Raw genomic sequence first — 27,593 nt, 5'->3', positions numbered from 1 at the left:
TCTGTCTCTCCCACATTGACGCCCGAGCCGACCAGGCCCCTGCCGGGACACCGCAAGTGGTTCTCCCAGATAACCCCCGGGCTCCTAGGCGCACTCATGCACAATGTGACCCCTTTTCAGGGTCACCCACGGGAGGGGCCTGGACTCCTCCTCCCAGGCCATTTAAGGCAGGGCCTGCTACTACTGGCTCTTGTTTTGTTCCTGGAAGCTTCACTTCGTGTTCCTGAGTTCCTGATTCGTCTGATGCCGCCTGCCAAGACCCTTGCCTGCCTGACTATAACCAGTACCCTGAGACCCCACGTAAGTCCAGCAGGCCCCGGTACCTGAGGGCTGGTATTGGTGAAGTCCCAGCAGGGTCTCAGGCTTCTCTGGCCTCGCCTGCCGACAGTGGGCATCCGTGGGGCTCCTCCCCACTGGTGGGACCAACTCCCCATCGGTCCAAGGATCCACGTTCCTAACAGATAGCCAAGGCCATGGATCCGGCAGAGGCTTCTGCTCTTCAGAAGATTCTGGGACTCGCACAAAAAATCCGTGAGTAACAGAGTCCTGGAATCCTTGGCAGTGTCTATGGAGCGCCTTAACGCTCGCCTGGACTCAGTGGCCTCCACCTTCGCGCAGGTGTCTCCTGCGCCTAGCTCTGCAGCGGCGGCCCCGGCACCTCGCCTGGTGATCCCCTTACCAGCTCCACTCCTCTATGCAGGCGATCCCCAGCAGTGCCTTGGGTTCCTCAACCAGTGTAATATGCACTTCTGCCTGCAATCTGCCCTCTTTCCGGATGACCTGACTACAATGAATTATACTCTGTCGCTGCTTGAAGGGAAAGCCCTGGCCTGGGCATCGCCCTTATGGGAGCACTCTGACTCCCTTCTGCTGAACCTCCTGGGGTTTCTGGAACATTTCCGGGCCGTGTTTGAGAGCTCTGGTCAGCAGACTCAAGCCAACACAGAGCTCCTGCACATCTGGCATGGCAGACACCCTCTGATGGATTACACCTTGGAGTTTCGAACGTTATCCACCGAGCTCCATTGGGAGGAGCCTTGCCTCCAATGCCATCTTTCTGGATGGCCTCTCGCCCAAAATTAAGGGCAAGCTAATGGCACGGGATCTCCCTGCATCCCTGGACGCAATGATTGATTTAGCGAGCAGGATCAACCGCTGACTCCGGAAAAGATCCCTCAAAATCGCTGGAGTCAAACGACGCTCCAACAGGCCCACTCGACCACGCACAGTCTTGCCTGGTTCTCGTTCACCCAGCTTTGTTGGAAGCATCTGCTGAAGGGGCGGGGGCCATTATCTCCGGAGGAACGCCAGCGACGTCGGCGGGTTGGACTTTGCCTATACTGCAGGGCCTCCGGGCACCTCCTGCTCCAATGTCCTGTGCGGCTGTCAAACTCCATGGCCTAGGGTTCACTGGAGGAGTGTCCCTAGGCCTAACTTCACCGGTTCCCCCACTGACCTTGCCAGTGACTCTCGTCATACAAGGCTGTGACTTTTCTACCCTGGCACTAGCCGATTCTGGGTCCGGAGAAAACTTCCTTATGTAAGAGATCGTCGACCAGCTGTTGATTCCCACTTGGCCTTGCCCCGTGCCACTTATAATTGTCTCGTTTCATGGAGATCCTCTTTTCGGGTGGATCACACATATGACAGTTACCCTAGAATGCCATATCGAACCGTGCCACCGGGAGCGAATTTCCTTTTACATCATCCGGAAGGCCATTCACCCAGTGGTCCTTGGTATCCCATGGCTGCAGCAACACAATCCTCATTTTGATTGGACCTCCCTGTGGCTCGACCAATGGGGTCCCTTCTGTCATCAGATTTGCATCCTTGCGACCACAGAAATCTCCAGCAGCAATGACTCAGACGATCCAGCGGGGCTTCCGCCACAGTACGCAGACATATTCTCGAAGAAGGCAGCCAACATTTTGCCTCCTCATCGGGAGTTTGACTGTGCAATTAACCTAACTCCAGGCACCACCCCTCCGCGTGGGAGGGCATACCCCTTATCCATGCCCGAAACGCAGGCCATGACCGACTACATCCAAGAGAACCTACAGAAGGGCTTCATCCGCTGCTCCAACTCCACAGCCGGAGTCGGCTTCTTCTTCGTGGGGAAGAAGGACAGCTCACTTTGCCCATGTATAGACTACCGGGGCCTCAATGCCATCACGGTGAAGGATCGGTATCCTCTGCCTCTGATAACCGAGCTATTCGACAGACTACAGGGAGCCCATGACTTCACTAAATTAGACCTCTGAGGGGCATACAGTCTTGTTTGAATTAAAGAGGGTGATGAGTGGAAGATGACATTCAACACCAGGGATGGCCATTATGAATACTTGGTCATGCCGTTTGGCCTCTGTAACGCACCCGCCGTCTTCCAAAACCTTATGAACAAGATTCTCTGAGACCTTCTGTACGTTTGTGTGGTCGTATACCTAGATGACATCCTGATCTACTCTAAAACTCTGCAAACCCATCACCAGGACATCTGTCGAATATTGCAACGCTTGCGAGAGAACAACCTGTATGCCAAGCAGGAGAAATGCCTCTTTGAGAAGACCTCCCTGCCCTTCCTGGGGTACATTGTTTCCAATCACGATTTCAGTATGGATCCTGCTAAACTCATGAGTATTCAAGGCTGGCCATAACCCACAACTTTACACGGTCTCCAACGGTTCTTGGGCTTTGCAATTACTATCGGAGCTTCATCAGGAATTACTCTCGACTGGCTGCTCCTCTGACCACCTTAACCCGCAAGGGGGCTCCCGAGAAAGTCTGGCCAATTGAAGCCCTGGATGCCTTTCAGGCTCTTAGTCACCTTCCTGTATCGGCCCTGTTTTTGCCACCTGGACCCTAGACTTCCTTTCATTATCAAGGTGGACGCTTCATCGGAAGGAGGAGGAGAGGTCATGAGTCAATTTGATCCAGCTTTTGCCCAGAGATCTTCAAAATCCCCTCAAAAGACTCCAACCCAAAACTCTTGTACTTGAGGGCAAGTCCACCACATTCGAATATATGACCCCCTTTGTCCACAGTTCCTCCAACAGAAAGCAGAATAGGAAGGATTAATTCTATGAAATAGCACAGGATATTGGGATGTTTGATGCAGAAGCCTGAATATAAGATCGGCCCTCTGTCTACAAATAGAGTTGCAGTCAGCCCCCTCCCACAAACTTTCTTGTCTAACTGTAAAAGTAATTCAGTATTCCATTTCTGGATCAAGAATCTCATCTTAGAATCTTTTATCAGAATTTCCACCAATCCCTGATATAATCCCAATATTGACTTAACCTTTCCTACAGGCCTGCAGAGAACATGTTCCATCGGGTTCAGAGGCCTAGAGATCCAACCACTCTTTTTCAGCTTTGCAAGGCACTGCAAGGGATCCTATACAGGTGATCGAAAAGTTTCATCTGGCTTGAGGCCCAAACCTGTCCAATAAATTTTAAGCCTCTGATAACTCAGGATCCCATGTTGTCAAAAAAAAAAAAAAAGTGTATAAAGACATAGTTGGATTATGACGAATAAGCAATAAGGGGGAAACGCTTTCCTTTCCAGCATCCAGTTTCCTTCAAAGCTACCACCAAATTAATAGAGTATGAGCTATGACTGGGCAGCCTTGACTGGGTTTTTGTACAGAAAATAGAATATATACGCACAAGCAGCATGTATTTGTATATATGCTATTTTATAAACATTAAAAGTATGCGTGTAATTTCGGTTTCATGCACATGTTTTACAGGTGCAAAAAGGAGCACTCTAAGGGGCATTCTAAGGTAAGGTCAAGAAGTAGGCGTGGAAGTTGCTATTTTATAAGAGACTTACGCATATAAATCAAACTTATTTGTACAATTTTATACCTGCTAATTGACTAGCACAAGTGAAATTGGACGTGTCTGCAATTTTTAAGTGGGAATTCTGAGTGGAACTTGTTGGACGCTCAGGGTGAAGTACCAGAAGGTGGAGGTGAACTGCTGATGGACTGGGTGAACAGGTGATTTCAAGTATCTGCAGAAGTATTTTTAAAATCTGCGTTGCTTGCGCAAAAATGCCCACATTTGGGCCACACACAAGCAACATGGATTTTAAAAAGCCACAAATTACGCACATATATACCTGTGCCTGTGTGAGTAATAAGGGGGCGGGAAAGGGGCAGGGCATGGGTGTTTTGGGGTGTGGCCAACACTTAGCGCGTGACTCCGTATTTTAAAACCGAAAACTGCAGTGCAAGTACACTAGATATCTGTGTAGCTTTACTAACGCTCCTGATGAGGAGAAGTCTATAGACCTTGAGATTTAGGACTTATAGGACAGGGTGAGGGGTCCACGTCAACTGGGCAGGATGAAGAACGAGAGGGATCTGAAAGACCACAATATTAACTGGACAAAAGTGGTGGACTAATTGGAAAAATAGGAATGTGCCTCACACAAGCATGTTTTAAAATCCACTTACAAACATGTGTAAAAGCCAACAAAATCCTATGGAAAACACACGCTCTAGCTGTGCTCGAGAAACCTCTTAAAATTAGGGGCATACTTGGTATATTTTAAAACCATAAGTGTGCAAATGCATGCACGATGTAAAATTCCAGCATATCTTCGCTCATGCACTCATTTTAAAATTACTGTCATAGTTTTTGAAATGCCTACCTCTACATATAAATCAGGGTTATTACATGTACATGGGTTATTTTTTTCTCCCATATAAAATATACATGCAGAGGTTTATAAAATATGTAGAGAAAGTAAAAGCTTTCTTGGATTAGAAATATTTGCATTCACTGAAACACATGCACATATTTTCAGTGCTGAACTGTGCAGTATTTTATAAACTGCTCAGTTCCCCCTGTGCAGTTTATAAAATACTAGAATAAATCTCTGATATCCACTTATGTGTCACAAATGCAGAACCGCAAATAGGTGTGAAAGCTAGGCCCTATATGTTTTTGGCTGTGGTAGTTTCTGATTTGTCATGGTTTTTGTCTGTAATCAGTACTTCTTCCAAGGACACTCGGTCTGTAGTTCAATGTTTCCCCAGCAACTTAGTTGCCTTGGTTAATAATGGTGGAAAAAGCTTGCGCAAAGCCCTGGAGTAAATTATTGCTTTTGTTAAATTTAAGTTAAAGCTAAAAGCACAGTAGAATATTTAAATCAGAGTAGTCAGGAATTAGCTGAACTTTGTATTATTTCCTCCTCATCCACACACAACTCCTGCACCATTATGAACCTTGCACTTATTGATTTATCTTGCAGCCTTGGTGGAAAGACTGGACTTTTGCCTAGTAAGTATGCTAGATAACATATTTATGAGGTCTTGTCTAGTATTCGTACAGAACTGAATAGTTTTTGTATCATGTTAGTTGAGTATCTAATAATCACAAATTCTGCTACAGAAAGCAAAAATGTATTTCCAACATTGCTTCAGCCTATTACCCACTCCCTGTATATCATTCCTAACACTTATCTTCCCTCCTTCAAGGATTCCCTTTACTGTCGTTCTAGATTACTTTAAGTTTCATACTATTCCTCCTTTTTGCCATTTCATTTTTCTACACCCCTGCACCGCCCCACTCATCCTCAACATATGTAATGCCCCAATAAGGACTACTCTTCACGTTTGAACACATTATTTTCTTCTAAGCTCTTATCTTAAAATACCTATTTATTTATTTGATTTATATTCTCCTTTTCAGATACTTCAAAACAGATTACATTCATGTACTTGTAGGTACCTTTAGCAACTGCATCTATTATTCTTGGACTTCACGATCATCCACTTAATCTATGCACACTTACCTGCAACTGCACCAACACATACATACATACTGATATTAGGTAATACAGTTAATAAATTCTTATATTATTTACAAAAACTTACATTATTTAAATTTATATTTTGTGGGGGAGTGGCAAAGATATAAGTGGAGTTGCTTCTGCTATCACTGCTTCTGGTATTCCTTCTGCTGCTCTTTTGCTTAGTCATGTGGACTTCTCATAGGGTTGATCCAGTCATACACTATAGTCCTTAGATGAGTGTGGAGGATCTTTCACACATTTTTCTGTGCCTTTGCAAGTCCCTTCATTAACATGAGCTATGCTGGGAAGTGCTGTTACACATTGAAAGAATGATAGATTGCACTGCCATTAGATTAGAAGTAGGAGAAATATGGTGTACAATCTCTCTGTTAACATATTAGAATATAGGTCCGCCCAGCACCACCGGTGTGCAAACTGTGCAATTGCACAGGGTGGCACACAGGGGTAGGGGTTGGGGGCCAAGTGGACTTGAAGAAGAGAGCAGAGAGAGAGATCCGTGCAGCTGTTGGTGGACCCGATCCCACTGGCAACAAAAGAAGTGAAAGGCCCATGCAGCTGCCGATGGACCGGCTCACATTCCGTGACTCAGTACATGCGCATGACCTGAGAACAGAAGGACATGGAGCCCAGTCTGCAGTTTGTCCTTGTGTGCCGGCCCTACAGTACTCAGTACTTGCGCTGTAACACTTTCTCTATGCTTATCTTGTGATGTGTAAGTGTTGAATACTATGGGGCTTGCAAGGAGGAGGAGCTGCAGAATGGGCTCCTACAGGCTGCAACCCTAGATCAACTCCTGCTCTCTTCCCCCAGTGAAGGAGGCACTAGGTGGCAGCAGGAGGAGTAAGAGGCCCTGTGGACCCTGCCTACCAGGATTGCATGTGTTTGTGAATGGGAGCCTGCTTAGGGAGTGTGGGTTTGTGTGTGTGAGAGAGAGAGTGAGTGAGCGTAAGAGAGAGAATGGGTGCTGCCTGGGATGATTATATGTGTGTGAGAGAAAGGGAGCCTGCCTGGTTTGTATGTGTATGCGAGAGAATAGGGCTGCAGATGGATTTCAACCTGCCAGCAGCCAAAGTGAAGTGGAGGGCGCAGGGCTGCTGGCGAATCCTAACCAAAGCAGAGCTGGAGATGCCCAGGTGTGTGTTAGAGAGGGAGCATATGTATGTAATTATGTGTGTGTGTGTGTGTGTGTGTGTGTGTGTGTGTGTGTGTGTGTGTCCCGCCAGCCATCAACCAGATGCCGAGTCAGGAAAGCATGCCACGCTTTGCGCTGTCCAGACAAGGCTGTGTGTGTCTTAGAGGAATTATCGATCTTGGGGTCCCAGGTCATATTGAAATCTCCCCCTAGTATGATATCCCCCTCTGCCTGACTAGTCAGCAACTGTTCCATCACTTGCAGAAAGGATGCTTGGTTCGCATTAGGGAAGTAAACATTAACCAAAGTCAGTATGCAACCACCAAGTCTCATTTTAAGCAGTAAATACCTGCCCAGCGGATCCAGAACTGTATGTAACATATCATGGACAAAAGTGTGAGAAATAAGAATCCCCACCCCTGCGTATCTGTAATTTTTGGTGCTGGCTGCCCAATAGGAACTGGGATAAGAAGGGAAACCAGTAATTTTTCATAATGCTTCCGCACATGCATTTCCTGCACAAAGGCTAAGGCGGTTTGGTGCAGCTGTAACTCTTTTTTGAGAAGCACTCTCTTTCTCGGGATATTCAGCCCCTTCTCATTTAGAGATATCAATTTAGAAGCCATTGTAAACCATGAAGGAATACTCTAGATGGTGTAAGCATGTGTGTTTGTGCCAAAGGATTACTAGACGCTGGATCCTCACCCACCCAGGTATACATGTGGTCGCCCAGCATAGACAATGTATGCCACTCAGTTGTCAGAGAAAGAAAGAGAAAAACCCTGTTGCCGTCCTCAGTTAGGATGATGTATTCCGCCATTCCCAGTGGAAGACAAGCCTACAGGAGGCCTCAACTAAACCCGGAACTCAGGGAGCCCGCAGCACCAGAACCGTCCCACCCCCTCTACGTAGATATAATATAATATAACAATAACATAGCAAAGTGCCATTGAATGCATAACCCCATGAAATGCAATAGTATTGATTAATTATCAACTCAAGAAACTGTAAAAGATTTTAAGTTCCCCAAAAGAAGGGGCATTGAAATATTGAAATCCAAGTCCCAACGCTGACTCTATGCAGAGAGTGATGAATAGAAAAACCAGGAAAGGTACCATCAGCTCAACTCTGATCTGACATGGAAGCGCTGGCATCTCCCTAGTGCTGTCGCAGTCGGCGTCCTCCCTTTCCTGCTCTGCGCCAGCGAGGCATGGTGTCTGGTTTAGTTTGGGCAATGGTTTGCCTGGGAACTTGAAACATGACTTGTAGCTGCGCCTGTTGAAATGCTTCCGCCACGTCCTGCAGAGTTTTAATATGGTATGTCACTCCTTGGACCTGAAATTGTAGGCCAAACGGAAAAGTCTATCTGTAGCATATTTCCCCAGTACGGAGGGCAGCTGTGGCTTCACGCAAGTCGTAATGGCGTTTAAGAGTCACTGGTGCTAGATCCTGATAGGTAATGATTGAGTGTGAGTTCCATAGAATGTCACATTGCTTTCTGGCCGCCTCATATACCTGGGATTTCTGTAAAAAACTGTGAAAGCAGATTATTATGTCCCTGGATCTCAGCTCGTTGTGCTGCCCCATGGCCCGGTGCGCTCGTTTGAGACTGATTTCAGGGGACTGTGCTGAATTATTATCCTTTTCTGAAAGCCCCATTTGCAGATTAGAAGAGCAAATTTGCTGAGCGACACTATGAGCATCTGCATACTCCGGCCTGTCCAGAACATCTCTGATCCAGAGATTGCATCTCCTGCTCCTGTTCTCTAAATCCTCCAGCTTGTCAGAAAGATCTGCTATGTCTTTATTGAACTGCTGCTGTTGGGCAGCCATTTTGTTCATGGCCTCCCCGTGCCCATCCACCCTGACTTCTACATCATCTACTCGGTGCCCTAAAGCAGCTAAGTCTTCCTTGATGTCAGCCTGTTGCGACCGTCACTTCCTGATGGCTTCACTCCGCCTACCTTTCCTTTTTTGCGGCTCCTCCTGCTCTTCACGGACACCTGGCTGCTGTGGCGTCCACCTGCAGTCCTCTCCGGCGTCCCCATACCGGCTTGGGCGCTGCCTCCCGCCATGTTCTACAGGTACCTTAGGGCGCACGCACCGTGCAGCCCTCATTCTTATTTCCTCATTGGCGCGTTCCTCATTGGCGCGTTCCTCAGCGTGACATCATCACAGGGGCGTCCTGTGATGATGTCACGCTGCCCGGATATTTAAGCCTACAGTTTAATGCTAGCCGTTGAGTTAGCAAGGGGAATTCTCACAGATGGGATTCGCTCTCCATACCCAGCTACTCTGCCTTTCCAACTTCCATTGGACTCTTTCTGCTAACGGGGTACTGGCTCCTCGGGGGGCCTCTTTTGCTTCTTTCAGGTCACTATCAGGTAACCGGTACTCGCTCCTCGAGGGCCCATGTTCCCTGACCCACTGCCCGAATCTATCTCGGACGATGTGCAAATCATAATCCCCATCTCGGACCCCATCTCCTCTATGCTAAATTTTTGGAACAACTGCCTACACGCCATCAACCTGCTTCTCTCGAGTCTCAACCTGGTCCTAAATACGTCCAAAACGGAACTCCTGGTTATCTCCCCTAGCGATAACTACCCCTTCACCAATAATGCAATTATCCCACTAGCAAGCCAGGTCAGAGACCTTGGGGCCACCCTTGACTCTAGAATGAATTTCAAAAAATTCATTAACGCTACAACCAAAGAATGCTTCTTCAAGCTACAGGTCCTGAAGCAATTAAGACCGCTCCTACACTTCCAGGATTTCCGTTCAGTGCTTCAAGCAATACTGTTTTCAAAGATCGACTATTGTAACGCTCTACTACTCGGTCTCCCCGCTTCCTCTACCAAACCTCTACAGATGCTGCAAAATGCAGCGGCCAGGATCCTTACAAACACACAGTGCAAGGACCATATCACTCCAATCCTAAAAATCTTACACTGGCTTCCCATTCAATATAGAATACTTTTCAAAGCTCTCACTATCATCCACAAATCCGTCTACCAACAATCCACACTCCAACTCACCTTCCCTCTCGAACTACATACTTCCGCAAGGCCGATCAGAACTGCCTACAAAAGTTTGCTCAAGGCCCCCCCCAACAAATCCTCAGTCCACAACTCTATTCACAAGCGAGCACTTTTGACAGCAGGTCCGCTACATTGGAATTCGCTTCCCCAAGACTTACGCCAAGAACAATGCCATCTAACATTCAGAAAGAAACTTAAAACCTGGCTGTTCGCACAAGCCTACCATTGAAGGAACCTCTTTCAACCAACACTGTCTCTCACCCTTCGACCTCTCCCTAATCCCTCCCCCCCACTCACCTCTCCTCCTCCCACTGGACATACCATGTTAATAACCGCCTAGGATAAATCTCTGTTTATGTATTACTAATTTATTGTTTTTGTTGATTATATTTATCATTCTTCAGTTGTTATAGTTTAAATTCTGCCCTGTTTACACTCCCTGTTTAATGTAACTTTACCTTCTACCTAGATGTTAATTGGTTTCCCCCTGTTCTATTGTAAACTGGTACGATAAGACCTGGTCTTGAGTATCGGTATAGTAAAAGAAGTTAAATAAATAAATATCTCCTCTTCTACTTGGAAGAATTCACTACAGACACCATCAGTGAGTCCTACTATCATCCACTCATCAGAGCTGTCTCCCTGGAACCAGGTACTCGCTCCTCGAGGGCCTGCCTCCTTTCCAGTGCCAGTGCCATCTCCTACGTGGAACCGCTGTGTGAGTACTTTGCCAATGAGTCTCTCTGCTCCCAGGGATCTGGTACTCGCTCCTCGAGGGCCAGTTCTCCCTATCTCGGGGCATCTCCATATTTGGGACTCTGTGAATGTTCTATTGTACTCATTTCTCAGTTCTCTCCACTACAGCACTGCTACTGGAGGAACCGCTGTTCCAGTGCCCTGGGGAATACTAGCCCAGCTGGGCTATATCTTCTGCTCACTACTGCCACCTCTGGTGGCTTCTCAAACTGTCTAAATAAAGAAATATCTGTGTTTGTGTGTCTAGAGCTGGGCCTGACCTGTGACCCCTCACGGGACTTCCCCCCCGTGGGCGTGGTCAGCTGCCACAGTGTCCAAGGGTCCACCCAAACCTCACTAATTATAACACAGCCATAGAAGTCAGTAATTCTTGTTTGTGCTGCTTCATATTGGCACACAGCTCCTGGAACCAATCTCTCAGCTCCTCCCTCGTCAGCACGTCTCCCGCGGCGGTAAGAGTCTGCTGGGGGGAGGGACTGGCCACTTCACCTGACGCTCCAGCAGCTTCAAAATTTAGGCTGGTCTGTTCAGTGCCTTCAGGCCCCTCATCGGCGCACAGTTTCCCGAAGGAAAATTGTTTGAGGTCAGTCTGCTTCCGTTTTGTCGCCATCGGAGCCAGCTCGGGGTGCAGGGCAGTTGCGGCGCAAATTGGCTGAAGAAAATCGGGGTTAGCGATGTTTTAAAAGGTATTTCTTGAGCGAGGGGGACGGAGCTCAGCACTCACACGTCCTCTCCCATCGGCCACGGGATAGCACCCCCTATAGGCACATTTCTATTCTGTTTTTGGTGAGGGTCTGCCTGTATTTTAAAGGTTCAGTTCTTGAGTAACTTTAATTCTTGCTGTGAAAATTATGGTACTTATCACTGGTTTTTAAGGCATTATGGTTATTTCTTCCTCATTTCTATTTTAAACAGAAGTTTGCTCTTTATTCATTTCATTTGCATACAGAAAGCAGTTTTGAATTTTCTTGCAGAAAATATTTTTTCATTCACATTTTATTGTAACTGCTGATAGTTGCTGTGAGTATAAATTTGATAGGCTTTTTTTGCATAAAAGAAAGTTGTGTAGGAGGGTGTAGTGTGTTCTAAGGCATAATTAGCAAATTTTCTGGTGTACCACCAACTTCAGCAGTCACCCTACGCCACTAGTAAACACTGAATACGAACAGCCAGTAAGAGAAAAATCTTTAGTCTTTTATTATAAGATAGTAGCAGTGCTTACCAAACAAAGCAGAGTAAACTACATTACCCAGTTTCCCCAGGGCTAATATCCAGTATTCTGAGCTGTTACACTTAAATATATCACTGCCTCTAACTTACACACCAATTGGTGATGTTGACTAAATAGCTAACATCTTTCTAATCAGTTGGCATTATGATGGTTAATGATTGTTAAATGGACCTATTCTTTAAAAACATGTCCAAAACTTTTTTAAAATCTGGGTATACTACTAGCCTTGCCCAACAAATTCCATGGTTTAATTTTGTATTGACTGAAAATTTGTTTTCTTAAATCAGCTTTAGTTAGTTTCATGGAGTGTCCCCTAGTTCTGATGCTAGTTCTAGTATTATTTGATAGTGTAAATACTATTCCCTGTTAACTCATCCCACAGCACACCCTTTATCACTTTTGTTGCCCTTCTCTGAACGTTTTCTAATTCTGCTATATTCTTTTCGAGATTTGGCAATCATAACAGTACACATAACTCAAGATGTGGTTGCACCATGGATCAATTCAGAGGCATTATTATAGTTACAGTTTTATTTTCTATCCCTTTCCTAAGAATTCCTAACATTCTATTTAGTTTTTGGCCACTGCTGCATACTGAGCTGATGATTTCATTGTATTGTCCACAATGATTCCAAAATCCTTTTCTGGTTAGTAACTCCTAAAATGGAAAGCAAGTTTGCTTACTGCAAATGGGGTTCTCCATAGATAGCAGGATAAATTAGCCAAGACATATGCGGTGTGACATCTGACTACGCTGACCGAACCCTTCTCTCCTAGCTCACAGGAATTTTGCTCTAAAGAGCATGCATAGGAGATCCCACAGGCACACTGCCTCATGAGCCCCTCAGTTGAATGTAGAGCTTAGTTTTAGCTTGGTAGTCAGTTCTCCAGAGAGGTGGGCAGTTATTAAGACTAATTTAATCTGCTATGTATGGAGATCCCCATGTATGGTAAGCAAACTTGCTTTTTCTGTTGACAAGCAGGGCACACTAGCCATGACACATGGTGAGTCCCAAGCTGAGGGTTGCAGAGGAACACTTTGAAAAAGCAACCCAAATCCCACCATGGAAAGTGGACTACTGGGTCAACAGGCTATTCAAAACTGCTTGTCCAGAATTACTGTCACTTCTTGATAGATTATCCAGACAGTAGTGGGACTGAAGGTGTGAACTGATTACTAAATTGCAGCTTTGCAAATGTCTTTGATAGGCATGGCTTGCAGATGAGACACTGAGGAAGTGATGGCTCTCACTTGATGAGCCTTAACTGTCAGAGAACATAAGAATATAAGAAAATGCCATACTGGGTCAGACCAAGGGTCCATCAAGCCCAGCATCCTGTTTCCAACAGTGGCCAATCCAGGCCATAAGAACCTGGCAAGTACCCAAAAACTAAGTCTATTCCATGTAACCATTGCTAATGGCAGTGGCTATTCTCTAAGTGAACTTAATAGCAGGTAATGGACTTCTCCTCCCAGAACTTATCCAATCCTTTTTTAAACACAGCTATACTAACTGCACTAACCACATCCTCTGGCAACAAATTCCAGAGTTTAATTGTGCGTTGAGTGAAAAAGAACTTTCTCGGATTAGTTTTAAATATGCCACATGCTAACTTCATGGAGTGCCCCCTAGTCTTTCTACTATCCGAAAGAGTAAATAACCGATTCACATCTACCCATTCTAGACCTCTCATGATTTTAAACACCTCTATCATATCCCCCCTCAGTCGTCTCTTCTCCAAGCTGAAAAGTCCTAACCTCTTTAGTCTTTCCTCATAGGGGAGTTGTTCCATTCCCCTTATCATTTTGGTAGCCCTTCTCTGTACCTTCTCCCTCGCTCCATTCCTCATAGGGGAGCTGTTCCATCCCCTTTATCATTTTGGTCGCCCTTCTCTGTACCTTCTCCATCGCAATTATATCTTTTTTGAGATGCGGCAACCAGAATTGTACACAGTATTCAAGGTGCGGTCTCACCAGGGAGCGATAGAGGCATTATGACATTTTCCGTTTTATTCACCATTCCCTTTCTAATAATTCCCAACATTCTGTTTGTTTTTTGACTGCCGCAGCACACTGAACCGACGATTTCAATGTGTTATCCTTGTATTCTTGGGTTGTAGCACCTAATATGGAACCCAACATTGTGTAATTATAGCATGGGTTATTTTTCCCTATATGCATCACCTTGCACTTATCCACATTAAATTTCATCTGCCATTTGGATGCCCAATTTTCCAGTCTCACAAGGTCTTCCTGCAATTTATCACAATCTGCTTGTGATTTAACTACTCTGAACAATTTTGTATCATATGCAAATTTGATTATCTCACTCGTTGTATTTCTTTCCAGATCATTTATAAATATATTGAAAAGTAAGGGTCCCAATACAGATCCCTGAGGCACTCCACTGTCCACTCCCTTCCACTGAGAAAATTGTCCATTTAATCCTACTCTCTGTTTCCTGTCTTTTAGCCAGTTTGCAATCCACGAAAGGACATCGCCACCTATCCCATGACTTTTTACTTTTCCTAGAAGCCTCTCATGAGGAACTTTGTCAAACGCCTTCTGAAAATCCAAGTATACTATATCTACCGGTTCACCTTTATCCACATGTTTATTAACTCCTTCAAAAAAGTGAAGCAGATTTGTGAGGCAAGACTTGCCCTGGGTAAAGCCATGCTGACTTTGTTCCATTAAACCATGTCTTTCTATATGTTCTGTGATTTTGATGTTTAGAACACTTTCCACTATTTTTCCTGGCACTGAAGTCAGGCTAACCGGTCTGTAGTTTCCCGGATCGCCCCTGGAGCCCTTTTTAAATATTGGGGTTACATTTGCTATCCTCCAGTCTTCAGATACCATGAGGATAGGCAAGGTGGCCAGCAGGAAGAGGATTCTTTCTTCCAGGATCTGCCCCTCCCCCAGCTCACCCCTGCACAAAAGACTTCTTAATTCGGCCTATTACAGAAGGGGAACTGCAGGGTGTGATCAAAACTAGTAAGGGAAATAAATCCCCCGGACCCGATGGCCTACCAGCTGAATATTACAAAATTCTATGCCCACAAATCCTGGAATCCTTGGTATCTTTCTATAACCATGCCTGGGATACAGGGGGATTCCCATCCACATTCAACAGTGCCAACATTTCGGTTTTACCTAAACCAGGGAAAGACCTGCTATAGGCTTCTTCTTACAGACCTATTTCACTGTTAAATTGTGATTTGAAATTCTATGCTAGGATTCTAGCTATTAGACTGGGAGCGGTTGTACCCACTATTATTTCTTCTCATCAGGCCTGGTTTGTCGGGGGACGGAATGCTGGAGCGCATGTCATCCGACTCATAACGGCCATTGAGGTCTCACACCGGCATAAATTGCAGTCGATGGCTGTAGGGTTTGATTCGGAGAAAGCCTTCGACCGAGTATCGTGGGACTATATGTTTTCGGTCATGCAGTGCTTTGGCTTCCCTGCTCCTATCATCCAGGCTATTTCTATTCTTTATAAAAACCCAGTCTCTTTTATAGTTACAAATGATTCCACTTCAAAAGAAATCCCTATCCAACGTGGAGTCCGTCAAGGCTGCCCATTATCCCCTATATTATATATCCTGTCCCTAGATCCGTTACTATGGAAATTGGCCCAAACTCCTGAAATTCAAGGCATTCGTTTTGGTAAGGGGACTTTTACAGTGGCTACATTTGCTGACAATATGTTGATATTTCTGTGTAATCCAGTCTTGGCATTACCCCATGTTTTGCTTGTCCAACAGACATTTGGTACATTTGCGGAGCTTAAGATAAATGTTGAGAAATCTGAGGCCTTAGATATTTCCAGTTCCTTGAAATCTCTCTGGCCCGGGACCTTTCCATTAAAGTGGGTGGCGGCGTCTCTTAAATATCTTGGGATCCATATTCCGGCTGATCTGAGACAACTATATACCCTGAACATTATGCCCTTAAAGCAGAAATTGCTGTGCAAATTGCAGAGTTGGAGAAACTTGCCTCTCTCCCTCTCTGGCAAGATTTTACTACTTTTTTTTGTGGAACAGAAACCTGTGTTTCTGAAATCTCAGAGTAAAGAAATAAAACCCCTCATTATTCAGATACTCTTCTGTGTGGACTTGTGAAGATTGAGAGGGGATAAACAGGCTGGCACAGCTGGGTGCTTAAGAGCAGCCCAAGTTCAGCTAGATCAGGGCTCCGAGAGTTAATCTAGGGACTTAACTGGGAGTAACCCAGTGCATCTACCACCCCCAACCCAAAGGGGGTACTGCAGCCACTAGAGGGAGCAGATATGGCCATAGTATTTACCCCAGGGAGGGGTGAGTTGTCTTGGTGTCCAGCCATAACCTAGATGCTTAAGCTACCAGTGAGAATCTTCATCTTTTATTTTGAACTGATACAGGGCAGCCTAAACCTGAGAGATAGACAGCACAGTTACGTAATAATAGAAACATAGAAATGACGGCAGAAAAGGACCAAATGGTCTATCCAGTCTGCCCAGCAAGCTTATGGTAGCATCAGCCATGCCATATAGGTCTCCCCCATAATGGTAGCATCTGCCCCGCCATATAAGTCACCCCCATACTTAGTTTTCCAAACCGTCAAAGTCAGGGTACTTGTTGGTTGCTGTCTGAGTCCAATTCCCTGTTACCTCTTACAGTTGAAGTAAAAAGCAATGTTGGAGTTGCATCACAAGTATAAGGCTTATTTGTTAAGGGTAGCAGCAGCCACACCAGCAAGTTCCCCCCATGCTTATTTGTTTTCCCAGACCATAAAATTCAATGTCCTTGTTGGTTGCTTTCTGAAACTAATTCCCCTTTTCCCCTGCTGTAAGAGCAGAGAGCAATAATAGAATTGCATCAACAGTATGAAGGCTTATTGGTTAAGGGTAGTAACCACCTAACCAGTAAGTTTCCCCCATGCACTCTTTTTCTTATTTCTATTCTCTAGCCTTTAGGGATCCACAGTGTTTATCTCATGCCCCTTTGAAATCTTTCATAGTTTTTGTCTTCACCACCACCTCCAGAAGGGCATTCCAGGCATTCACCACCCTCTCTGATAAGAAATATTTCCTGATACTGGTTCTGAGTCGTCCTCCCTGGAGTTTCATTTTGTGACCCCTAGTTCTACTGATTTCTTTCCAACAGAGAAGGCTTGTTGATTGTGCATCAGTAAAAACTTTCAGGTAGCTGAAGGTCTTATCATATCTCCCCTGTACCTCCTCTCCTCCAGGGTATACATATTTAGGTCCTTCAACCTCTCCTCATAAGTCATTTGATGGAGACCCCCCCACACACACCATTTTTGTCTCCCTTCTCTGGACCACCTCCATCCTGTCTCAGTATACCTCAACTCCCCAAGGCTCCCAGCATCGTTACAATTGGCCATGCTCCAATCTTCAGGTACTGTAATGGGTGGGATGCCTGTGAGCCCTTAGTGCTGTGGCATAATTGATACAGCCCCGTATGATGAACCTACAAGGCCTACACTGACAGCTGGCGAACGCACCCTGGAGCAGGACAGACTGGAGCTTCACCTATACCAGCCACCTCCCCCTGCAGGTTGAACCCTTGGGTTTTGGTAGCCAGCAGGACAGGTAGGTCCCTAGGGCGGTTGAGTAAGCAGAGTCCAATAACAAACCGAGGTTGAAGCAGACAGCAAGCAGGCTTTGTAAAGTCCGAGACAAAGGTCACTCCAGGCAGCAGGCAAGCGTAGTCAGGTCCAGTGCTAAGGTCAAGTCCAGGTGGCAGGCAAGCCTAATCAGGTTCAAGTCCAAAGCAGGCAATCAGTCCCAGGAGTTCAGGCCGAGCAGATGGCAAGGACAGACAAGAAAGGCTGGATGAGTCAAAGAATGCTGAGCAACACATACTGCGAAGGCAGGAGACCTGTTATGATGGCAGTGATAGAGCATGCAGCAGGGGCTGAAGTACCCTAACCACCCTTGTGTGTTTAAATGCCTACTATTCCCAGCTATTTGCATCCATGCTTAAAATTAGGAGCACACAAACATGCACAAGGCCTATTTTATAAGATGTGTACATACCTGCGCACAGGATATAAAATTTCAGCATATGTTGCTGCACGCCCATATACATGTATAGCAAGCTATTATAAACCAGGTTCTTGCCCCCATGAGCTTATGTGTTGGAGCCTTACAATGTGGACCAAGCTGTGACTGAATCTGAGTGATGTGATTTGGACCTGTCAAAAAGGGGTTTTCGACCTTGCAGAAACTGCAAGCCGATTATTTATTTATTTATTTATAGAATTTTATATACCAATGAACATTGGGAACATCTCATCGGTTTACAAGAAACAACGTGTAGCAAACTGCGCTTTACAGAGAAACTTGAACCAAATATACAATAAAGAACGAGAACATAATATTTCTAACAGATTCCTCAATTAAATTACAAATGTGCATCAGTTTAACAAAAGGAGGGGGAAATATGATACAATATAAAGGGAGAAGAAAGGAAGGAGATATTTATAAAAGAAAGGCATGGTTAGATAATTAGATAAAGAGTTAAATTACAATAAGTAGGATGCGTGAAGGGAATGCTGTTAAGCAAAGGCTTGCTTGAAGAGGCAGGTTTTTAGATTGTGTTTGAATTTTTTTGGGCAGGGTTCCTGCCGCAGATAAGGGGGGAGTTTGTTCCAAAGGGCAGGCCCAGCTAAAGATAGTGCCCAAGCTTTAGTGGAAGCAAGTGTGAATTGTCTGGGTGAGGGAGTAATGAGGGTAGCCCTGTGTTGTTGCCTTATCAGTCTGCTTGAATTGTGAAAGATGAGGTGATCGGAGAACCAGTGCATGTCTTGGTTGTGGAGGGCCTTATGGATCAGGGTGAGAGTTTTATAGGATATTCTTTCGGCGACAGGTAGCCAATGCAAGCCACAGCCAAGATGAAGAAATATAAAAAATACATCAAAAACGAACCGAAAAAAAAAAATTGTTCACATCCCTAAGTGTCTGGGGTAGTGAAAGATTTTTGAGATTACTTACCTGATAATCTCCTTTTCCTTAGTGTATGTAGATGGACTCAAAACAAGTGGGTATAGTGTGCTCGTGCTAGCAGTTGGAGACGGATCTGACGTCAGCACGGGGACATATACCCCCGCAGGAAGTGCAGCAATTCAGTAATCTTCCTTGCAAAAGCTGTAGCTGACCGATCGATTAAATGAACAGGATTACCCTGACCGATTGATAATAGCTGGAGACCGCCAGTGTTCTCAACCAGAAGGCGTCGACCCCGGCAGGGTGGATGGCCTATTATAAAAAAAACCATGGCTTACCGTGAGTCGGTGAATCCCCATGTATTCTGGCAGCCGGGTGGGATGCTGAGTCCATCTGCATAAACTAAGGAAAAGGAGATTATCAGGTAAGTAATCTCAACATTTCCTAGCGTGTAGCAGATGGACTCAAAACAAGTGGGATGTACAAAAGCTACTCCCGGACTGGGCGGGAGGCTGCCCGAGGTCCGTTTAGGATTGCCCTCGCAAATGCTGTGTCCTCCCTGGCCTGGACGTCCAGACGATAGAATTTGGAGAAGGTATGGAGGGAGGACCACGTCGCCGCTCTACATATCTCTGCAGGTGACAGCATCCTAGTTTCTGCCCAAGAGGCTGCTTGCGCTCTGGTAGAGTGAGCCTTGACCCGTAGAGGCGGTGGTTTCCCTGCTTCTATGTAGGCTGCCTTGATAACTTCTTTGATCCAGCGGGCGATGGTTGCCCGTGAGGCCGCTTCCCCTTGCTTCTTCCCGCTGTGAAGGACGAACAGGTGGTCCGTCTTTCGTACTGCTTCTGACATTTCCAGGTATCTTGACAGTAGCCTGCCGATGTCGAGATGGCGTAGTATTCGACCGTCTTCCAACTTCTTCAAACCTTCTGTGGTAGGCAAGGATATGGTTTGGTTGAGGTGTGAGACCACTTTGGGTAAGAAGGAAGGAACCGTGCGAAGATTGATAGCCTCTGGAGTGATTCTGAGAAACGGATCACGGCAGGACAGTGCTTGTAGCTCTGAGATGCGGCGTGCTGAGCATACAGCCAGCAGGAATACCATCTTCAAGGTTAACAAACGGAGGGACAGGCCTCGAAGGGGTCTGAAGGCGTGTCCCGCTAGAAATTCCAAAACTAGGTTGAGGTTCCACAGGGGTACTGGCCACTTCAGTGGCGGGCGAATGTGTTTGACTCCTTTCAGGAAACGTGAAATGCCTGGGTGTGTGGCAATGCTGTTGCCGTCACTCCGGGGACCGTAGCAGGATAGCGCTGCTACTTGGACCTTGATGGAATTGAGGGACAGACCCTTCTGAAGTCCATCTTGTAGGAAATCCAAAATGATAGGGATCTTCGCGGCATGTGGATTGGTGCTGTGAGTTTCGCACCAGGCTTCAAATACTCTCCAGATCCTTATATATGTTAGTGATATGGAGAACTTGCGTGCTCGGAGGAGTGTATCTATTACCGGCCCCGAGTATCCTCTTTTCTTCAGTCTAGCCCTCTCAATGGCCAGACCGTAAGAGAGAATTGAGCTGGATCCTCGTGGAGGATGGGACCTTGCTGTAGCAGGGTCCCTGTGTGGAGGCAGGGGAAATGGAGTCCCTGCCAGTAATCTTCTCATGTCTGCGTACCAGGGTCTTCTTGGCCAGTCCGGGGCCACTAGAAGAACTAGGCCTCTGTGCCGCTGAATCTTGTGTACGATGGCGCCCAGCATGGGCCATGGAGGAAAGGCATATAGCAGGATCCCCTGCGGCCATGGCTGCACCAGGGCATCGATCCCCTGGGATAGCGGATCCCGCCTGCGGCTGAAATATCTGGGTACTTGAGCGTTGGACCTGTCTGCTAGTAGGTCCATGCCCGGCGTCCCCCACTGATCCACAATCATCTGGAAAGCTGTGGGCGACAGCTGCCATTCCCCTGGATTTAGGCTATCTCTGCTGAGGAAGTCTGCCGTGGTGTTGTCCTTCCCGGCGATGTGAACGGCGGAGATGTCCTGGAGATTTGCTTCCGCCCAAGTCATCAGGGGGGCTATTTCTAGGGATACCTGTTGGCTTCTGGTTCCGCCCTGTCGGTTGATGTATGCCACCATGGTGGTGTTGTCCGACATCACTCTGACCGCTCTGTTTCTGTGGGCAAATCGCAGGCACGCTAGCCTGACTGCCCGTGCCTCTAGTCGGTTGATGTTCCACCCCGACTCTTCTCTGTTCCACCGCCCTTGGGAGGTGAGTTCTTCGCAGTGTGCTCCCCATCCGTTCAGGATGGCATCTGTAGTGAGCAGGATCCAGGCTGGGGAGGACATTCTTGACCCCCGGCTCATGTGGCCGGGCTGCAACCACCACCATATCTGATTCCGCACTCTGGCTGGTAGAGGTAGGTGTGTGGTGTAGTTCTGTGATCGAGGGCTCCACCGAGATAGGAGGGCGCGTTGTAACGGTCTCATATGAGCCCGCGCCCATGGTATCACCTCCAGAGTGGATGCCATAAGGCCGAGGACCTGTAAGTAATCCCAAGCCGTGGGCCGGGTGGCGCTCAGCAGGGCTTGCAGACGATTCCGGAGCTTTGCTCTTCTCTTGGAGGTCAAACTGACCTTGTCTTCCTGGGTGTCGAATCGGACTCCTAGGTATTCCAGCGACTGAGAAGGCTGTAGGGTACTCTTGTTCAGGTTTACTACCCATCCTAGGCTTTCCAGAAGAGATATAACTCTGTTGGTTGCCTGGTGGCTCTCCTCCAGGGACTTTGCCCTGATCAGCCAATCGTCCAGGTAGGGATGGACGAGAATTCCTTCCTTCCTGAGGGACGCTGCCACTACTACTATGACCTTGGTAAAGGTTCGCGGCGCGGTGGCTAACCCGAAGGGTAAAGCTCGGAACTGGAAGTGTCGATTCAGGACTTGGAAGCGTAAATAGCGCTGGTGATCCCGATGAATTGGGATATGCAAGTAGGCTTCCGACAGATCTAGGGAGGTGAGAAACTCCCCTGGCTGTACTGAATTTTTGACAGACCGCAGAGTTTCCATGCGAAAGCTGGGCGTCGGTTGACCGACTTGAGGTCAACCGACATAGTGCCCTCCTTCTTGGGCACTATGAAATAAATGGAATAATGCCCAGAATGTATCTCCCCTGTAGGCACTGGGATTATGGCCTTTAGGGACAGGAGCCTTTGCAAGGTAACTTCTAGTGCCGCCCTCTTGAGGGGTGAACAAGGAGATTCCACAAACTTGTCCGGTGGGAGTCGAAGAAAGTCCAGGTAGTACCCTTCTCGGATGATGGCGAAAACCCACTGGTCCGAGGTAATCTCGACCCACCTGTGGTAGAAGAGGGTTAGCCTGCCCCCTATGGCTGCTACCCCCGGATGGGTCGGCTGATTGTCATTGTGGGGTGCGGCCGGGACCCGAACCTGCACCGGTTCCCCTCTTGTTGCGCTTAGTCCGAAAGGACTGATTCCTGGCCTGTGGACGAGGTGCTTGGTAGCGAGTCCTGTATGGGTTGAAGCGCTGCGAGTTTCTACCTCTGGATGGTCTAGGAAACGGGCGCTGGCTCCTCCTTGGCCTGTCTTCTGGTAGACGGGGTAATGGAGAAGCACCCCATTTATTGGCCAGTTTCTCGAGGTCTCTGCCGAACAGGAGGGATCCCTTAAAGGGCATTTTCGTGAGACGTGTCTTGGAAGAGGAGTCGGCCGACCAATTACGTAGCCAGAGCTGCCTCCTGGCTGCCACTGCGGATGATACTCCCTTGGCTGCCATACGGACTAGATCGGAGGCTGCATCAGTGAGAAACGAGAGAGCTGATTCCATCTCTTCTCCCGGGGTGTTGTTCCTGGCCTGTGATAAACAGAAACGCGTCACCACGGTGCAGCAGGTCGCAATTCATAGGGACATGGCTGCCACCTCAAAGGCTTGTTTCAAAATGGCATCCATGCGCCGGTCATGTGTATCCTTGAGGGCCGTCCCCCCTTCCACCGGAATGGTGGTGCGCTTCACAATTGCGCTTACTATGGCATCCACCTGAGGGCACGCCAGTATTTCCTTAGCTGCTGGGTCTAAGGGGTACATGCCAGCCAAGGCCCGACCCCCTTTGAATGAGGCCTCCGGCGCATTCCATTCCAGATTGATTAACTGCTGTGCTGCTTGTAGGAGGGGAAAATGGTGAGTCATTTGACGCAGGCCCTCTAACAGGGGGTTCATTCTCGGTTCCCCTGGGGTGTCATGGCCCGGAAGGGCCAGTTCCGACAGGCATTGAGAAATCAGGCCTGGAAGATCCTCTTTCAGAAATAAACGCCTCATGATTCAGTATGGTTCGATCCCCGAGGGAAATTCTCCCTCCTCGGGGGGCTCTTCATCTTCTTCAGGGCAATCTGAATCCCCATAAGCGGGGCTTCCGGGTGGCGAACGGCCGTGCCTAGGCCTTGAGGGTCCAGGGGCTGGGTCGTCCGGTACATATGGACCCGTTCGGGGCGCAGCCTGCATTGTGACAAAGGCATGAATCCCCTTAAATAATTCCACCCAGGAAAGCGAGGCCGAATCTGGCCATAGGGGCACCAGGTCTCTCGGGTTCCCTGGCAGCTCCCCGCTGCCTGCTAGGTCCGGGGTGTTCCCTGAGGAACTGGCAAGTACGCTGGGTTGCGACTGGTGCTAGCCTGGAGCTCCCAAGGCCTCTTCACATTGGGCACATAGGGAGTCTGCTTCCTCGCTCTGTGTGGCTCTGAGGTTGCATGCAGAGCAGAGGCTTATGCCTGATACTGGAGGTGCCGGCTCCGCTGACGCATGGGCTCTCTTACGCTCCATCTCGTCTATTAACCCAGCTAGAGTCTGCGCTTTGTAATATGCGCGAAAGATGTGCGCCGAACAACGTGCGCCTATCCACGGGCGCTTATTATCAACGTGCGCTTATCAACGTGCGCTTATCAACGTGCGCCTATCAACTGGCGCCTATGAATGGGCGCTTATTATGAACGTGCGCCTAGCAACGTGCACGTAGCGACGTGCGCCTATCGACTTGCGCGTAGCAACGGGCACCTATCAACGTGCGCTTAGCAACTTGCGCCTATCAACGGGCGCTTAGCAACTTGTGCGTATCAACGTGCGTATGAACGTGCGCCTATCAACGTGCATCTCTCAACGTGCACTTAGCAACTGGCGCCTAAGCGCTTAGCGGCGGGCGCCTAACAGTATGCGCTTAGCAACTGGCGACTAATAGTATGCGCTTAGAAACATGCGCCTATCAACATGTGCTTATTACAAACCAAACCAGGCGAATGGCGACCTCTGTGGCGGGCTGCCACGTAGGCAGACTCTGCTACTCCTCGGTTCCTCGGAGACCAACAAGTAAAGATGTACGCCTTACCTTGTCTTCGGTGCTTCCCGGCTGCAACCCGGGCGGTCTCCGGCTGCAGGGGGAGAGGGTGATTACTGTCACCGCCGCGCTTGAGGAGGTGCACCCGCTGCCTCTAGGCCGCGCCCGAACTCGTCTCGCTCGGGGCCAAGTCCACGCCGGGACCGAGGCTGCCTCTAGGCCACGCCCGAGCCCTTCTCACTCGGGGGCTAGGTCCCTGCCGCGAACCGGCCACCTGACCGAGGCACTCACCTCCGAGGGACCACGGAAATCACCTCGGGAAACTCAACTGGGGGAGTGACCGAATGGTATCACCGCAGGAGTGCGGGGCTCGTCTTCAGGTAGGTTTCTGTTAAGAATTTAGAATTTGGAAAAAGAAACGCTCAGCGAGCGTGTGGTAGCTCCAAACTGCTTTGGAGACAGAAATTACTGAATTGCTGCACTTCCTGCGGGGGTGTATATACCCGTGCTGACGTCAGATCCGTCTCCAACTGCTAGCACGAGCACACTATACCCACTTGTTTTGAGTCCATCTGCTACACGCTTGGAAAATCGCAGTTGGGGTTATCAATTTGATTTAGGAGGACTTTGTCCATGTCTTTCAGCCATGTTTCAATCCCGCAGAAGACTGTGGGATTTAGTTCATCTAACACAGTGGTTCTCAACCGGTGTGTCGCCAAGAACACGCAGGTGTCGCCACACTTCCCGGTCCCCCGCTGACCCAGCTGCTCCCCGGTCCTCCTCTGCCCAGGCTTAAAATGCTGTCAGCCCAGCAGAACGCAGCAGAACAGCTGGAGTCAGCGGCACCGGCATGGTCTCTTGTTGCCGCCCCCCGCGGCCCGGAAGAGGAAGTGGTGAGCAGCGGGTGCGTGCGCGGGAAGAAGAGACCAGCATCAGCCCGAAGAACAGAAGAGAGGCGCGGCTGGAGGAATGAGCAGCACGGCTCAGAGAAAAATGAAGAAGAGCGTCAACCCCTGCGGCCGATGGGACTCCTCCTCCGCGAGGGCTGAAAATGAAGGAGGTTAGGGTTGGGAGGAGGCTGCTGCTGCCGCTAGTTCTGGGGAGGGAGGGAGGGAGAGAGAGTGAATGAGCAAGCAAGCATGTGTGTTTGAGATCCTGTGTGTGTATGTGTGTGAGTGAGATAGCATGTATGTGAATGATTGAGAGCCCGTATATGTGAAAGAGAGTGTGTCTGTAATTGAGAGCCTGCCTGTGAGAGAGAGAGCATGAATGTAAGTTTACAATTGGGAACCTATATGTGTAAATTTGTGATTGAAAACCTGTTTGTGTGAAAAAGTGTGTGTGTATGATTGAGATCCTTTGTGTGTGAGAGAGATAATGTGTATGTATGATTAAGAGCCTGGATGTATAAGTAAGAGAGAGAGCATGTGTGTCTGGGTGTGATTGAGACCTGGTTTAGGTGAGGGAGCATCTGAGTATGTGATTGAGAGCCTGTGTGTAAATGAGAGAAAGAGAGAGCATGTTTGTAAGCATGTGAAAGAGTCTGTGTGTGAGAGAAAAAGACAGCATGTATGTGTGTGATTGAAAGCCTGTGTGTGTAAGCGTGAAAAGATAGCATGTGTGTAAATGTGTAATTAAGAGCCTATATTAGTGAGAGAAAAAGCATGTGTATATGTGAGTAACTGAGAGCATGTGTGTATAGGTGTGTAATTGAGAGCCAGTGTAAGTGAGAGCGCTCATATGTGACTGAGAGGAGAAAGTTCCAAGCAAACCACCCCTCCTCCTGTTAATTCAAAACAATCTCAGGAGACCTGGATATCAAACATTCCCAGGTATACAGAGCAAAAAAATTTTTGTATCCTTATTTTTCATTACTTGGTCTTTGTGTCTGCTATTTTGAAATATTTTATTGGTATCTAGAAATTTTTTATATGAGTTTTTAATTATTGGATATTCCACTCATCAGCTGTTTTGAAATAATCTATTCTTTTTGTTAGTATGGTTTTACTACTACTGATTTTATATTTCTTGATTTGTTTTATAAGGATGGGTGATGTTTCTTTTTTCCTTTATTACACTGCATACAGAGACTCTGGCTTGTTGCAGTTTCCAATTCAGTTTTTTCTGCATGCTTCTAGTTATGCGTTTTGGTCTCTTTATTCCTTGTTAGGTGAGGGTCAGCACATGTGATTCAGGTGAGGTTTTCTGCTGGCGTGTAGTTTCTGTGTAGGGCTCTATAGCAGCCTGACTTGGTCCATTTTCCTAATAGGAGATGCATTGGTGTCTTAAGGCCTGGTGTAATATTTTCAGTGTTGCCTTTTCTTAGGTAACTGCTGGAAATTGGTGCTGTTTTGGTGTGGGATGTTTACTATTTATGCAATTTCTGTTCAGACAGAATACGTATCTTTTTTCCTTGTGTCATTTTAAACAATAAAAATAATTGCCGAACCTTTACTTTTTATTTCCACCGTAAATTGTAATGAGCAGTGTGTCACACATTTAAGCGAGGCCTGTCAGGTGTGTTACAATGGGAAAAAGGTTGAGAACCACTGATCTAACAGATCATTTATCAGTGGGATTGTTTTTTGCTAGCAATTGAACATTAGCAATAGGAGTGAAAACATTAGGCTGGAGGAGATTACTGGGGAGTAGTTACTTATCTTGGGATAGATGAGTAATTTTAAAGGTTCTCTGAAGATTTCTGTGACTTCTCATCCTGTGATGGTTTCAATGATGTGGGCTTGCTCCATTTCAGGGTTTCTTTGGAGAGATCTGTAATCACAATTTACTTATTTCTGGCATCACCTTAGGCACACACAGGGGCAGGCTCCTTTGTTGTGTTCCTTCATGCACGTGCCAAGGGCGCACACCTCCGGCGTCGCTGCATCTCGTATGAGGACATCAGTTTTGGTGGTGGGCGGGCTTCAGGCAGTGGGCAGGCCGAGGGAGGGATTGTCTTCCTGGTACTTGCCTTTTCTTTTGCTTCCTCCTCGCTCCATTGGGGGGGGGGGGGGGGAGCGCCTCCAGCACCTCCAGCACCTCACCTAGCACTCCCTCGGTGCCAGTGGAAGCAGCCAGGTAGGTTGCTCTCTCCCTCTCCAGCGGTGCTGCGCTTTTCTATGTGGATGCCGGTGTTGGTGGTGAGCAGGCGTCAGGCGGTGGGCGGGCTGGTGGAAGCAACCAGGTGGGCCGGTGAAAGCAGCTAGGTAAGCTGCTCTCTCCCTCTTAGTGTTGCTGCATCTATGTGGACACTGGTGTTGGTGGTGATATCTGTGCCTTTTAAACTGGAAGGCAGAACGAGACAAGGATGTCCCCTATCCCC

At 47.5% G+C, this 27,593-nt stretch overlaps 1 long non-coding RNA gene across 2 annotated transcripts in view; it reads left to right on the top strand.

Moving 5' to 3' along the window:
- The window catches only part of LOC115087372, a 104,523-nt gene that overhangs the window by 54,194 nt on the left and 22,736 nt on the right, over nucleotides 1-27,593 (top strand). Inside the window, exon 1 of one of the 2 annotated variants that reach the window (XR_003855503.1) lies at nucleotides 5,223-5,288. The exons of the other annotated variant lie outside the window; for it this stretch is intronic. This is a non-coding gene — a long non-coding RNA (uncharacterized LOC115087372). Of the gene's footprint in view, nucleotides 1-5,222; nucleotides 5,289-27,593 lie in introns of those variants that run through there. 2 annotated transcript variants of the gene reach the window in all.

The sequence above is a fragment of the Rhinatrema bivittatum genome, chromosome 3, assembly GCF_901001135.1.
Source record: "Rhinatrema bivittatum chromosome 3, aRhiBiv1.1, whole genome shotgun sequence".
NCBI classification, from domain to species: domain Eukaryota; kingdom Metazoa; phylum Chordata; class Amphibia; order Gymnophiona; family Rhinatrematidae; genus Rhinatrema; species Rhinatrema bivittatum.
Note: the sequence above shows the minus strand (reverse complement) of the source record. Positions and strands in the feature narration are given on the sequence as shown.